Source organism: Monodelphis domestica, chromosome 4 (assembly GCF_027887165.1).
Source record: "Monodelphis domestica isolate mMonDom1 chromosome 4, mMonDom1.pri, whole genome shotgun sequence".
Classification (NCBI taxonomy): Eukaryota; Metazoa; Chordata; class Mammalia; order Didelphimorphia; family Didelphidae; genus Monodelphis; species Monodelphis domestica.
This window is the reverse complement of record NC_077230.1, coordinates 342,842,128-342,854,918: the sequence shown is the minus strand read 5'-3', so window position 1 is coordinate 342,854,918 and position 12,791 is coordinate 342,842,128. Positions and strand designations below refer to the sequence as shown.

Here is a 12,791-nt window from a genome sequence, read left to right as displayed (position 1 = left end):
AAGTTGCTTTTCTTTACATTGCTGCTAGTCTTATATAATTGTTCCATTCGCTTTTTTATATCAGTTTACACTTCCTAAAACTCTTTAAAATAGTTTCTTTTTTCATTTATAACCGAGAAATAGCATTCCATTCCATTTACATATCAAGATTTATTTAGGCATTGGGCACCATGTTAGTGTCCAGTTCTTTGCTTAAATTTTTCTTAATGCCTCCTTCAAAATCAGGAAATTTGCTTTTCTTATGACAATTCTCTCACTGGTATTATACTACCTCTCCCCTCTCCCATCTCCAGATTCGTCCATTGATTTTGATATATTTCCACACCAAACTCTGTGTTTATGGTCACCATTTCTTTGTACAGTCTAAATAAAAGTGAGAGCCATTTGATATCCATTCCTCCACTCTTTTTCATATTTGTATATACTTTTCATGCATCCAGTGATGAAAAATCAGTTCCATGACTTTTTCTCTCCTTTCTACATCTGTATATTCCTTTTACCCTCACTTTTCTGTTCCTTCTTAAAATAAAAACTACTCATTAAAAAACTAATGCATCATCCTGTCTTCTGTGTGTGTGTGTGTGTGTGTGTGTGTGTGTGTATGTTTTAGTTTAAGTTCCTCATTACCCTTTGAAGATAGTAGTTTCTACAGAAACTTTTTTCTTCTTCCCATTAGGATGTTAGCACATCATCATATATCTCCTTCCAAATGCTCAAATAAAATTACCTTTTCATATTTTTCTTGATCTTGTGTTTGGATTTCAAAATTTCTATTCAGCTCTGATTTTACCACCAAGAATACTTCGAAGTCCTTTATCCTTTTAGAGCTTCATTTCCTTTCCACACACTCCACCTCCCCATTCCCTCAGGATTATAGTCAAATTTGTAGTATAAATTATTCTTGTTTGTAAGTCTTTATCTTTTGTCTTTAGGGATATTGTATTCCAAGTTCTCCTCTTCTTTATAATAATTGACCCTAACTCTATGGTTTGTTGGTACATAAACTCTTTCTTCTAGCTACTTATAATATTTTTTCTTTAATGTGGATGCTCTGATTTTTAATGTCATATTCCTAGGACTCTTCATTTTCATAGTCCTTTCAGCAGATGATGGTGAATTTATTCTATTTTCACTTTGCCCTGTCTAACAGATAAATTATGGAATACTTCATGACTTTGTGTCATTCTTGTGTATGGGCCATGCTAATCACTTCTGTATCATTCCAATTTTAACATATGTGCTGCTGAAGTTAGCATTGAAAAAAACATTTAAAAAAGGAAAACTTTCCCCTCTACTCTTTTTTTCAGGGTTTGGGTGTAATTAATTCTCCCTGACCATACCTATTCCCACCCATTGGCCCAGCTCAGGGTCTGACTTTCTTTTAAGGTTTCTGCCTCTATTCTCTCTCCTGCCTCTTCCTGAGCATAGGATTGTAGAAAACCCAGAGGTCTCTGATAGAGTGACCTCTCTGCATGGAGATAAGATTAGTTTGTGAGTTTTACTTTAGGGCAAGGGCTCTGGCTCCACATGCTTCCCTTCTCTACAAAGTGAGAAAGTTTGAAAGCACAGACTATAAATACAATTCATAAAGCTCCGAGCCCCTAGACAATTGTTTTGATTACCCGTCCAGAAAAGAGATTTTTTTTAGTCATTAGAATTTATTGTAATCAAATCTTTACAATCCATTCCCCTCCCTACAAACATACATCATATGACACAGTCTCTAACTTACTATTCCAGGCACTAGAAATTTAAATTATATTTAACTAGAAAACCATCATTAAAAACATAAATAACCAAGGAACAAAATTAAAGCTAGCAGAGAAATATTTAGTAATGGACTATACCACCCATTGCATGCAGTCATAAATCAGAAGGGAGAAGCAAAGGTGAAGTAAATTTTTTACCGTTATTCCAGTGGTTTCTCTGACTAGGTATAGTTCAGTCACTTCCTACTGGATTATCTTACTAAGCCACCTGATAAACCAGGGGAAGTGAGAGGGTCCAGCTGCCATGAGGTTTAGAGCCAGGGTCCTCTAAGACTATACTCCATCTTCTACTGCTGCTCTCTGTCTCTATCTCTCTGTCCATCTCTGTCTGCCTGTCTCTGTCTCTGTTTCTCCTTCTCTCTCTCCATCCCTCTCCCTCCTTCTCTATCTGTCTGTCTGTCTCCCTTTCTCTGTCTCTGTCTCTTCTGTCTCTGTCTCTGTTTCTGTCCCTCTCCCTCCTTCTCCCTCCCCCCCCCCCCTCTCTCTCTCTCTTTCTCTCTCTCTCTCTCTCTCTCTCTCTCTCTCTCTCTCCCCGTCTCTCTGTCTCTCTCTCTCTGTCTGTCTCTGTCTCTCTCTTTCTCTCTTTCTCTCTGTCTCTCTGTCTGTCTGTCTGTCTGTCTCTCTGTTTCTCTCTTGCTTTTTAGCTCCAATTCCAATTCCTCCATATATTTGTCACTTCCCATTCAGGGAAGAAAGTAATCCCCAGGGTCTTTAGGATTATGGTTCTCTCCCCCTACCACCTCACTGCCCCCACCCCCACAAGGTAGCTTGGCTAATATTTGATGAAATGATTGTTACCTTTTTCAAAAGTCGCCCGAACAAGGGAATACTGGAGCCAATTCAAATCCCTTCTTGTTAAGAGCTAATTGTTCAATTTTCCATAAGAGCATTCAGAGCTTGGGAATTAGCAAGCGCTATAAGAGTTTAGTTTCTTGTTTTACTGATTGAATAGATTTAAGAAAGTGCTGGAGGAAATGTTAGAGGAAATGTTAACACCATAAAAGTGTGTCATGCATGCTTGTTTTCCCACCTGGGGAGCTGATTGTTAAATCTTTACCAGCACACTCCTGCCCTGAGCCTACAATTAAATAGCAAAGACATATTTGTGAAGTACAAATTCTGTTCTGGAACCCTGGGAGACATCTTGTGTGTGAGGAGTTGGACTGGACTTTGAAAAATAGAAGAGAAGTCTTCAGAAATAGAAAATCTAGAGCTTTGGTTTTGAGCCAATGACAGTCTTTGAGGAATTTTGGAAGGGAGAGGTGGTCCCTTGGGAAGGGAGATGCCTGCCATCTGCTGGCACCCGGGGAGAACTGCAGAAGATGTGAACTAGACCTAGTGATGTAATCTTACAACTGGGGATGCTGAGCTTTTTTTCTGGGACACAACCCACACACAGGAAAAGGGATGCTGTAGATAGCCAGAGAAGCCTGAGATGGAGGAGAGTCCTGGATGGCCCCTTCTAGGACCGGATGTAGGGTAATAACAACAACAACAACAACAGTAGTAGTAGTAGTAGTAGTAGTAGTAGTAGTAGTAGTAGTAGTAGTAGTAAAAAAGTATAATAATAATAACTAGAATTTATAATATACTTTAAGGTTTGCAAAGTATTTGATATATAATTTTATTAGATCCTCCAACAACTCTGTGTGGTAAGTACTATTATTATTATTTCCATTTTGCAGATGAAAAAATTGAGACTGAATTATTTAAGTGTCTTGATGGAAGGAAGAAAGCAAGGAAGGAAGGAAGGAAGGAAGGAAGGAAGGAAGGAAGGAAGGAAGGAAGGAAGGAAGGAAGGAAAGAAACAAGCATTTATCAGGCACTAAATATGTGCCAGACACCATGCTCAACTCTAATACAAATATCCCTCCCTCCAATAGTCCTTGCCTTCAGGGAGCTTAGATTCTAATTAGAGAAGACAAACCAAAAGGAGCTGAAGAGTGAGTGGGGTTGGGATTGTGGTCAAGGGAGCTGAATATATGCAGAATGAGATAGGAAGGGGTTGGGCTTGGTTTTGAAGTTTAGAAGTCAGAATCAGAGCCAAGAAGGGAATGAAGGCTGGTCCCTGTACAAAATGGAGGTCTCAGGAGAAACTCACCAGTGAAAGGATATTAGAGGGTGAGAGTATCCACAGCTATGAGGCAGGTCTTGAACTCAGGTTTTCCTAACTTCAAGTCAACCCTCTATCCTCTGCACCAACTAGTTGCTACTATTTACATTATAAATAGCTGAGTCTACAAATCTCTATACAATTTGATCATTGACTTACACCACTATTTTTCTACAGGCTCTAAAATAAATCTTGCTTGTTTCTCTTTACCCCTAAGTAAAACTGTTCATGTTTTGAGTTTTGTTAGTCCAGGTGCTTGTAAGGGGAGCTGGTGCCAATACCCTGAGGGAAGTGTGTCAGATACTAAAATTCCCAGATCATCTGGATGAAGGCATTTAGCCTGAGAAGTAACAGATTGCTCCATGTATGCTCAATGACACCAGGATTGCATCCTCTTGCTGTCCTGGCTACCCACTCCTGGGTGCATTCTAGCTTAACTCTGTCGCATGCAAAGCTGAACCCAGCCCTATAGTTTGGAGCCTTGAGCAAGGCAAAGGCTAAAGGGAGTATCACCTTCCTACTTTTTCTTGGAAGGAAGGGGAATATCATGAGGTTGCAAAGACTAAATTCGATGACTTCACAGTTTTGGCTCCAGCCAGTCCTGTGTATCATCTCTATTTCTCCTCCCCCTTTTACCCCCACTCTCCCTTCACCCCTAAATCTCAGGACAAGATTGGGCACATATTGGACACTCAAAGCAGACTGTCAAGGTCTGAAGATGGCATCTTCTGCCAGTCCCCCTGCTCCTGTAAAGGCCACTCACAGCCTCTCTCGCTAGGGGACCTCAAAGTAGATTTATTTTCCTTTGGTAACTTTCATGGTGATGATAGGAGATGAAACTTCAAACCCTTGCATGGAATCTTAGCATGATGCCAATTATTTATTAAGAACAGCGATTGTTTGACTCTTAACGGTTATAATAGATGGGAATCCGAAACACAACTCAGCTCAAATGTGTTTTTGATCAATTCCTATTTAACAAACTGTCTCATTAAATCTTAGTTGAAGGGACTTTATTTGGGAATTTTTTCTTTCCTTCCCCCTCCTTTTGTTTGAAGGGATCCTAGAGTCTTGGAATGATAGAATGATAGAATCTTAACAATTTAAAATAATAGAATCATGATCTTAACTCAATTGAAGTCAACATTTATTATGTTGGGATATAGGATGTTAGGGTGTTAGAGCTGAATAGAAGTCTAGAGATCATTTAGTACAACCTCTTCATTTCATAGATAAGGAAACTAAGGCCTGGAGAGAGAGAAATTTGTTCCAGTAAGTCAATGGCTGAGCTAGGTTCTAATTAAGAGAATATCCTTAATCTTCATTTTGAGTTCTGAGTTCTTCTTATGGGTTCCTTCCTTTGACACCTCACCTGAAAATGAGTGAGGTATGAGGCAGCTAGGTGGCTTGATGGATAGAGAGTCAGTCTTAGGTTCAAATCTGTCCTTAGACACTTAGCTGTGTGATCCTGAGCAATCCACTTATTGCTGATGACCTAGCCTTTATGATTCTTCTTCCTGGGAACCAATACTTATTATTGACTCTAAGATGGAAGGTAAGGTTTTAAAAAAAAAGAGGAAAAGTGAGTTATAGAGTAGAATAATAGATAAAAAGACTGAGAAAATAGCAAGAGGCCAAGCTGTAAAGTACTTAAAATGTTAAATATAGATTATATGTGATACCAGAGGTAATCCTGATGAATTTCAAATAACTCAAATAAATAGTTTATACTACTTTCCATCTCTACACCTTCTCTCAAGCTCTATACTTTCTGACTTAACTAGCCTTCCTTGGGCATTGGATAAATGCCATTGGAAAGATGGCAGGCAATAGAGCCTCTAAACTATGAGACAATTCATCTGACTTCAAATCTGAGGAAAGAATGTCCTAGTAAAGGGATGGTTAGTTAACATCCAAAAAGGAAGCAGTGATCACCAAAATCCAGTATGTCTTTTTTTAAAAAATTTTGACAGTTTGGGATAGTTTTAATAGTTTCTAAACTGGTAGGTTAGGGAAATATTATAGATACGATTCATCTTAATTTTAGCAAAGCTTTTGTTAAATACTTTCTTGCTGTCATAGAAAAGAGACAATAATTCAACTAGTTTCAAAATTGGTTAAATAGCTAGATTCAAGTTATTGATGATTCAATGTGAATCTGGCAGGGTGGGTTGGTTGTTGTCCTTCATACTTGAAGAGAACCAAAATGGTATCAGTATGTTGGGGCCAAGGTACACTGTGTCCAGCTATGGCTGATCAGACTAATATGAGCTTGGAAGGCTCTACCACAGGTTGAGTACAAATAGCTCATATGAACATTTAGGTTGGAGATGTCCCTAAATGTGTGCATCTAGTGCTTCTTTTGAGCTACAGCAATTCAGCTTTGCTCATGGAGCTAGGAATGCCTGACACATGATAGCTGCTTAATTGTTGATTGATGGATTGGGAAAGATAATTAACTGTCCCAGATAACAGCCAAATATCAGAAAGCATCTTGATGGGCTGGATGTAATAAGGTGACATTTAATAGGGATAAATGCAAAGTCTTAGATTTGGGTTTACAGAATCGGGGGTTCAAGTAAAGGATGGGAATGGACAATTAGTGATAGTTCATTTGAAAGAATTTTAGTGGTCTGTGAACAGGAGAGATTAGGTGACATGGTGACCTCCTAACAAAAAAAATCCAATGAGCTCCTGAGTTCCTTAAGAGAAGCCAAGTATCCAGGAAGGAGATGACAGTCACCCGGTGTCCTGCCCTGGTCAGATCATACCTAGGATACTGGCAGTGCTGTGGTCAGTTCCAGGCATCACAATTTAGGAAAGACATTGATATGCTGGAGAATGTCCACAGGGCAGCCAGAAGGATGAGGATTCTTGAGTTTAAGGAGAATTAAAGAAACTAGGGATGTTTAACATGAAGAAGAGAAAACTCAGAGGGTCCATGATAGCTGTCTTCAACTATCTGAAGGACTATTCTGTAGAAGGAAGTTTAGACCATGTTATCCTCTTCTTCAATATACTCTTGTTGTTTGTTATCACTTCCAGGATCAAATGTAATTTCCTTACCCTGTAATGCCTCCCCTACTCCCCTATCCCAGCCCCTACATTTCCACTCTTCTTACACTTTATACCACTCCATCCCTCACCTTCTTTGCTCCAGTGACATGGCTTCCTTTAGGTTCCTCAGAAAAGATCCTACATCTTCTGAGTCCAGGCATCTTCCCTGTTCTTCTACCTCTCCCCCATGCCCAGAATGCTCTCTGTCCTCATCTCTGCCTCCTGGCTTCCTTTAGGACCCAGCCCAAACCTCACCTTCGTGTGAAGACTCCATCAGCCCATCTTAATTCTAGTGCTTTTTCTCTATTGGCTATTGCCAATTTATCCTGTATATAACTTGTTTGTATATAATTAATTTTCATGTTGTTTCCCCTGTTAGATTGTGAGCTCCTCAGGGGCAGGGTCTGCTTTTTGCCTTTCTATCCCTTTCACTTAGTACAGTGCCTAGCACATAGTAGGTGCTTAATTAATGTTTATTGACTGTTAAGGCTCCATAGGGCAGAGTTAGGACTAATGGGTAGCAATTGCAAGGAGACAAATTTAGGCTTGATATGAAAACCACAAATTCTTTTTTTTTTAAACCCTTACTTTCCGTCTTGGAGTCTATACTGTGTATTGGCTCCAAGGCAGAAGAGTGGTAAGGGCTAGGCAATGGGGGTCAAGTGACTTGCCCAGGGTCACACAGCTGGGAAGTGTCTGAGGCCAGATTTGAACCTAGGACCTCCTGTCTCTAGGCCTGACTCTCAATCCACTGAGCTACCCAGATGCCCCCTCCCCACAAATTCTTAATAATTGGAGATGTCAAAAAGTAAAAGGGGCCTGCTTTTGGGGCTGTAGACTTCCCATTCCTGGGACATTTACTTGCTTATCTCAAGGAAAAATAGAATGGTTACTTGTGGTATATTTTATAATGATGATTCTTTTTAGGGTATCTGCTGAACTCAATAGCCACTGCGGTGCCTTCCAACTCTGAAATTCTGTGATTCTGTGACTCTTCTTCCATCTCAACTGGCCTCTAATCTTCCTAGTCCCCAGCCTCCTTTTCACATCAAGCAAAATATTAAATGCTTATTATGTACCAAGCATAATTTAAGCACTGGAAGCACAAAAGAAGGCAAAAACATAGTTCCCACCCTCAAAGAGTTTACATACTAATGGAAGAGACAATGTATAAAAAATTGTAAATACAAAATATATAATATTGTAGGAAGGGGGCCAAGATGGCAGAGAGAAGGAAGACACCTGCCTGATCTCTCCTAAATTCCCCTCCAAATAACTTTAAAATTATATCTCAAAATGAATTCTGACTTCCTAGCTGTATGACCTTGGTCAAGTCATTTAACCCTGATTGCCTAGCCCTTACCACTCTTTTAACTTGGAACCAATACTTAATATCAATTCTAAGACAGAAGTTAAGAGCTTAAAAAAAAACAGTCAACCAACCAAATTCTGGAGCAACAGAACCCACAAAAGGGTAATGTGGAACCAATTTTCCATCCTAAGACAATTAGAATTAAGGCAATTAGAAAGTCAATGGGAAGGTCTGTCCCACCAAGATGAGAATGAAATGAAGTCCAGTGCAGGTTGTGACAAACCAGTCTACCCAGCCCAGGTCTTGGGGTAAGTGAATCAGTAGCAGCAGCTTCCAGAGCTCTCAGCCCACACATGGTAAGGGGACCAGACAACTAGTCAGAAGAAGAACATAGAGATCCTGTTGCTGGCACTGGGCAGAGGATTCTATTACATTGCCCAAATGGGAATCCAGGTACTTACCTGTGTCTCACTCCCAGTGTGAGGAGGAGCACCAGCACACTAGAGCATGCAGCTACAGGGGAACATGGATTATGATCACAATTCTGGGGCAAAAAAAGAGTACTTGTGATTGCTCATAGACTAGAACACAGGCCAAGAGAACAGTGATCACACCTCTCCTTAGATCATACCCCCTTGGAATAACTGAAAATTTATAGTCTCCCAGAACTAACTCTGAAAGCAGATACACAAAAAACCTAAAGCTTGAGATAGTGACCCTCCATCCCAGCAGCAGAACCCCAACTTTAACATTAAGTTGAAAGTCAAGAAATAGGCTGCGGAAATGAGCACATAACAACAATATGAAAATAACCTGATCATAGAAAGTTACTGTGTTGACAGGGAAGATCAAAACTCAAACTCAAAAGACAATAAAGTAAAAACTGTTGTATACAAAACCTCAAAAAATACGAATTGATCTCAGTACCAAAATTCATTCCTGGAAGAGTTCAAAAAGCCCTAAAAATAAATAAGACAGGTAGAGGAAAAATTGGGGAAATAAATGAAATGGATGCAAGAAAATAATTTTTTAAAAGAGTCAACATCTTTGTAAAGGAGGCACAAAAGAAATGGAAGAAAATGACACTTAAAAAAAAAAGAATAGGCCAAATGGTAAAAGAGACACAAAGATCCATTGAAGGAAAGAACTTTTTAAGTAGAATTGGCCAATATGGAAAAGGGATTACCAAAGCTCACTGAAGAAAAGAATTCCTTAAAGATTAGAATTGGGCCAGTAGAAGCAGATATCAAGAAACAATAAGGCAAAATAAGAAAATATGAAATATCTCATTGGAAAAACAAATGACCTGGAAAATAGATTCCAGAAAGATAGCTTAAGAATTATTGGATCACCTTAAATCATGATCAAAAAAAGTATTTAGATATCATCTTTCAAGAAATTATTAAGGAACACTGCCCTGATATTCTAGAATTAGAGGATAAAATAAAAATGGAATGACTCCATTGATCACTTCCTAAAAGAGATCCCAAAATGAAGTTTTCCAGGAATATTATAGCCAAATTCCAGAGCTTCCAGGTCAAGGAGAAAAATATTGCAAGCAGTCAAAAAGATATAATCCAAATATCATGGAGCCATAGTCAAAATAACACAAGATTTATCAGCTTTTCCATTACAGGATCATAGGGCTTTGGAATATGATATTCCAGAGGGCAAAGGAGCTAGGATTACAACCAAGAATCATCTTCCCAGCAAAACTGAGTATAATCCTACAGGGAAAAAATAGATATTCAATGAAATAGAGGAACTTCACCAATAGTACATTATTATTTCCTGATGAAAAGATAAGAGCTAAATAGAAATTTTGATTTTTAAAAACAAGACTCAAGAGAATAATAAAAGGGTAAACAGGAAAGAAAAATCACAGACAATTCAGTAAGGTTAAACTGTTTATATCCCTACAGGGGAAGAGGATACTTGTAACTGCTAAGACCTTTATCATTATTGGGGCTCTAAATGACTATTGATTTGAGAAATACAAATGAAAAGAAATCCAAGGCATTACCTCTCACCAACTGTATTGGCTAATGTGATAGAAAAGAAAAATAATAAATGTTAGAATGTGGAAAAATTGAAATAATAATGTACTATTGGTGAAGTTGTGAATGAATTGATTCCACTATTCTGGAGAATGCTTTGGAACTCTTCTCAAAGAACTATAAATATATGTATGGGGGGCATCTGGGTAGCTCAGTGGATTGAGATCGAGCCCTAGAGACGGGAGGTCCTAGGTTCAAATCTGGCCTCAGACACTTCCCAGCTGTGTGACCCTGGGCAAGTCACTTGACCCCCATTGCCTAGCCCTTACCACTCTTCTGCCTTGGAGCCAATACACAGTATTGACTCCAAGACTGAAGGTAAGGGTTTAAAAAAAAAAGGAACTGGAGAAGAAAATGACAAAAATGACAAATCACTATAGTATCTCTGGCAAGAAAACCCCCAAAATAGGATCATGAAGATATACATAAACAACAGTTTAAAAATATTTAAAAAATATATGTATGTGTGTGAGTATATATATATATATATATATATATATATATATTCTTTGAGCTAGCAATGTCAGTACTAGATCTGTATCCCAAAGACATAAAAAAGAAAAAAAGAAAAGAACCTACATATTAAAAAAATATTTGAGGGGGCAGCTGAGTAGCTCAGTGGATTGAGAGCCAGGCCTAGAGATGGGAGGTCCTAGGTTCAAATCTGACCTCAGCCACTTCCCAGCTGTGTGACCCTGGGCAAGTCACTTGACCCCCATTGTCTAGCCCTTACCACTCTTCTGCCTTGGAGCCAATACACAGTATTGACTCCAAGACGGAAGGTAAGGGTTTATAAAAAAAAAAAATATTTGAAATAACTCTTTGTGATGGCAAAGAATTGGGAATTGAGGGAATACTCATAAATTGGGGAATGGCCAGATAAACTGTGGTATTTCACTGTGATGGAATACTATTTTGCTACGAGAAATGACAGAATGGTTTCAGAAAAACCTGGGAAAACTTAAATAAATTGATGCAAAGTAAAATGAGCAGAGCCAGAATATCATAAAAGCAATGTTGTACAATGATCAACTATGAATGACTTAGTTATTCTCAGCAATATAATGATCCAAGACAATTCCAAAGGAGTTACAATGAAAAATTCTATTCATCTCCAGAGAAAGAACTGATGGAGTCTGAAAGCAGATCAAATTACACTTTTTTTCTTTAACCCTTACCTTCCATCTTAGAATCAATATTGTGTATTGGTTCCAAGGCAGAAGAGCTGTAAGGGGTAGGCAATGGAGGCTAGGCGATGGGGGTTAAGTGACTTGCCCAGGATCACAGAGCTAAGAAATATCTGAGGCCAGATTTGAACCCTGGACCTCCCATCTTTAAGCCTAGCTCTCCATCTACTGAGCTACCCAGCTGCCCCCTACAAGCATGTGATTTAAATTGAACATTTATAGCACTTGAAAAGCATTATAGAATTCTATACAATTCTATTCTTCTATTGATATTTGCCTTTTAGAATATCATTACTTTGTGGATGAAGCACCTTCATTTGGAGGTCAGGTGGAAGTTCCTTAATTGCACAGTTAAATGGATTCTGAAACATGGAAATTTTGTTTGTATTTATAACCAGGTCTAAAAATTGCTGCTAGAACTGGAGTCTGAGGTCAGAAAATAGATCCTCTATATTTTTCACCTTTAAGTGTTGTTTTGCCTTGTAATTTGGGGCAAGGTGCGTTAGGAAATAATTTTAAGTCTGCCAGAAACTTAATTTTGGATAGTTTTTCTCATTCAGCAAAATTTCTATTGTGGTCCTGAACTCCGAAAATTATTATACAGATTTTTTTCTCTTCTTTTAAAATTTTGCCAACTGGTAATAAAAAATAATAAAATGTTACTATATGATAATACAGTGAGTCATCACTGTACTTTGAGTACACCAAAATGCGAGCGAGAGGCAATGAGAGCATTACCGACCATCTCTGCCTCTGTAGCCCCAAAGCAGCCCCAAACAATACCTACTATTACATAAACAATTCCTGAAGGAATGACACTTGATTTAAAGGCACTGATATTTGAATTTCATACAATTTTCCAGTTAATAAACATTTATTGAGTGCTTTCTTTGTGCCAGGCACTGTGCTAAGCTCTATGTCAAGTATCACAATATACTCTTCTGATCTTTTAAAAATTATTTTAACAGGTAAAAATCATTCTTAGCTTGTGGTTGGCAATGGACTAGCTTTTCCCATGGGTCAAATTTTGATGATCTCTGAACCTAAAATGCAGATCTAACTGTCTCTACCCTGCTCAAAGACCTCTAGTGGCTCCTTATCTTCTAGGATGAAATGCAAAATCCTCAGTAAGGCATTTAAAGTCCTGATTAATTAGATCATAGGGAATCAATTGGATCAATCAGGTAATAGGGAACATTAACTCTGAACCTCAATTCAACAAAATCTTATTCTTCCCCAAAAAGAATTCATTCTTCTTATTAGACCAATCCCATATGCTCTTCCAGCCTCATTCCA

The 12,791-nt window shown here is 38.4% G+C and overlaps 1 non-coding gene across 1 annotated transcript; it reads right to left on the bottom strand.

Moving 5' to 3' along the window:
* Window positions 1-1,151: 1,151 nt before the first annotated feature.
* LOC130454124 (U6 spliceosomal RNA) lies at window positions 1,152-1,256 on the bottom strand. Its single transcript, XR_008911808.1, has one exon. It is a non-coding gene; the product is annotated as a U6 spliceosomal RNA (small nuclear RNA).
* Between the last annotated feature and the right edge of the window lie 11,535 nt (window positions 1,257-12,791).